The sequence below is a fragment of the Peromyscus eremicus genome, chromosome 7 (genome assembly GCF_949786415.1).
Source record: "Peromyscus eremicus chromosome 7, PerEre_H2_v1, whole genome shotgun sequence".
Lineage (NCBI taxonomy): Eukaryota > Metazoa > Chordata > Mammalia > Rodentia > Cricetidae > Peromyscus > Peromyscus eremicus.
Genome location: NC_081422.1, coordinates 104,480,749 through 104,484,188, shown reverse-complemented (window position 1 = coordinate 104,484,188; position 3,440 = coordinate 104,480,749).

Genomic DNA, 3,440 nt, shown 5'->3' with positions numbered 1-3,440 from the left:
TCATCTTAATTTATGTGTATGGTGTGCCTGCATTGGCTTATGTGCACCACGTGCATGGAGATGCCTACAGAGGCCAGAGAACGTTGGATCCCCTGGAACTAAAGGTTGTTGTGAACCATCTAACGTGGGTGCTGGGAACTGAACCCTGGTCCTCTGCAAGAGCAGTAAGTGCTCTTAACTGTGAAGCCATCTCTCCAGTCCCTAGGTATTTATTTTTGAAACAGGATCTCCCTATGTAGCCCAAATTGGAATCATTGTACTCAGCTCTCCCAGCTCAGTGCCCCCCCCATCCCACACACACACCATTTTTTTCTCATGATACTTGGAATCCAACAGAGGATCTTACTCATGATAAATACCCACTCTTCCACTGAACTACATCTCTAGCTCAGGTATCAGCTTTTCTCTCTGGGATGTGAGTATAAACCAGCCCATATCTCATTTTTTTTAAGGCTCCTAAACCTTGAATAAAATCACTTATAGATGTTGTGTTCATACCATGTGGCAGCCTGGGATTTCCGAGAGGTAGAAAGGGCCAGAAGGATTAGACAGAAACAGGGATAAATAAAAGGGGAATTAGTCATCGTGAGGCTTGGCAGGGCAAGGGAGGACAACTGAGGCACAGGCTCACTGGAGGTCGAGCTGGCTCGGCGCCTGGAAGGCAGATCCACGCGGGTTGCGGGGAGGGCCTAGCCCAGGGTATCAGAACACTGGCAGGCTTGGGGTCTGGGACAAAGTCCTGAGCCAGTGCAGGGCTTGGTAAAAAATCATTAATTTTTCTTTTCAAGCCAGAGCTCTGACCCGGGCCTTTTCCTGTCTTCAACAGCAGCGTCCTTGCTCAGGCCTGAGCTGCAGTATCTTCTCTGGAGTTTCCCATGGCCTCCCCATGGCCAACCTGAGTCTGCTCCTCAACCTGAGGCCACATTCGAAAGACCTGTGGATTCCAGGTAAGTGGGACTCGGGGAGCCGGGAGGGGTAACTGCAGCTGGGAGAAAGAAACAAGGTTAAGTTGCCTCTGCAGTAAGCCTGTGCTGTGCTCAGGGGCAGACAAGGACCTGGTGTCCATGACAGCAAGGCACCTGTGACCATGACATCAGCCAGAGGAAGTCCATCCCCCCAGAAGCCTTTGGGGTGTGTCCTGATGGAGACAAAGCCTCCTGGGCCCCCATCCTCCCTCTCCCTCCCTCCCTCCACCTTCCTGGAGGTGAGAAGCCAGACCCTGCTGTAAGAGCAGGGGGGTTGCCCAGCCAGCTGCTATGGAAGTCTTCAGTGACTCAGCTGGGTAGGGGAGTGTTTATGAGCAGCCGAAATGGCTGTAAAAATGGCACCTTGCTTCACTTATGGCCTGGCCACCCCATCCTATACTGGCCCCTTGGCTCAAAAAGTTTCCAGAGGGACCGGTAACGAGAGAAATGTCTGGGGTTTGAAACCTGGGAGGAATCCTGGTCTGAGGTCAGGGTTCAGCCACGGGTTGTAAATCAGACTGGGATAAAGGCTTAACCTGGGGTCAGGTTCATTGTGGGGGCAGAGCAGTCTGGCGCAGGGCTAATCTTGGCATGCAAGTGACTTTGGGGCTAAGTTGGGGGTGAAGTATGGGGATGAAGGGTGGTGTCTCAGAACCAGATGTGGGCTCCTGGTTCCACAGAGCTTCCAGGCAGGTGACAAGGGGTTTTCTGAGAGAGTAAGGCCAGACTACAGAGCTGGGAGGACTGTACAAGTCTGACGATCCAAGTGGTCCCAGGTTCTGTGTACCTTGGCTAGAGCCCTACTCAGGCTGGTAGCAGCAGAGGCCTATCCGTCCGCGGCTGCCACACCAGCAGAGGTGGGGCCAGAGTCCAGACACTGCTCTGGTCCTGAGCTATGGTGGCCATCTTATCTCCTCCTGCTAAGTCCCAACTGGGGATCAAAGAGAAAAGCACAGACCCACTCCCTACTCCTAGCCTTACTTTTCCCAACTCCATTGAAAACTGATCTGAAAACAAACCAGAAACTAACCCTACAGCCCAGGGCATGCCAGTCAAAGGGCAAGGCTGGCTCTACCCAACCCTGGTGTGCTGCTAGTTAATATGCGATCCCTCGCCCCATTCCGAAGGTGGCAGTTTAACCAGGGGCCTGAGGGTAAGTTGGGTGATCATAGTGTGGAATGTCTAGTAGGGAACTCTGGGGTGAGGTACTTGATAGAGCTAGGGAAATGCCCTCAGGGGACGCAGAGACCATCACACTGCTCTAGCAATTGCCACAGCCCACCCTGGTCCAGCCAAGGGCAAAGCTTAGCTTTCTTTTGTTGTTTCATTTTCTCGAGACTATGTAGCTCTGGCCTGTAACTTGCTATATAGATCAGGCTAGCCTCAGAACTCACAGAGATCTGCTTGATTCTGCTTCCCAAGTGTTGGAATTAAAGGTGTGCACCATCATGCCCAGCCCAAAGTACAAGTCAAGAGGTTTCTATTGTTAGAACTAGGAACTCTGCCCGGTCAACTCCTAGATGGCTCTCATTCTTGATTCCAGTATGTTCTTTTCTCATCACCAAGGGAAAAGACAGCTGTCACCATCACATGAAACTTGGGTCATTTAGAAACACGTAACACTGAGACCATCAAAGCATATAGCACTGTGTTCTTCCATTCTCAAAGAACACGCATACCATACAAGAGAGACCTGAACTCCCACCCAGCACTACTGAGGATGTGGGGACACAAGTAGGGACGAGTGTCCTCCATACCCAACTAAGGAGTGAGATCCTTAGGGAAACAGAAAAAACAGACAGAGGTGTGAGCATGAGCAGGCCAGAAGTCCAGCAGACTGTACCTATTGGGAACGGTCATTTTGAAGGAAATAGCAGTCTTTGAACACCAGGACAAGAAACTCAAGAGCAGTGGGCACAGAAGAGGCGCGTGGCAGAAGAATGTTTGAGGAAGGCAGTGTGGACGTGAGTTCCGGTTCTCACCGAGGGACGGGGCCATCCTTGAGATGGAGAAAAGGCTTTTTGTCAGGGAGAGCTGAGCTCATTTGCATAGAATGCTTGCGGAGAGAGCCCCTGGAGCTCATGGGTTTGCACAGAGTTTGTCCCTTTGAGTAAGCTAGACATCTCCCCGATTTTGCAGATGTCAAAACTGAGACCAAGACTCCCGGAGAGTCCTAGTGATTCGGACACAGAATTGGTAAGTAAGCAAGCAAGGGTGCCAGTTAACCGGGTGGTATTTTTCAGGGCACCACACTTCCTTCACCAGGCCTTTCCTTACCCCTCTGTTCCAAGCACTCCCAACCTTCTCTGCTGCCTGATACTCAAGGAGGTGGTAGGCTTGTAAGCCCAAAGTCTAGGACCCAGGGGTCCAGCATGGAGTACATAAACTCCACCTCCCCTTACTAGCCTCAACCTACACACACACACACACACACACACACACACACACACACACACACACACACTCCTCTCTCTT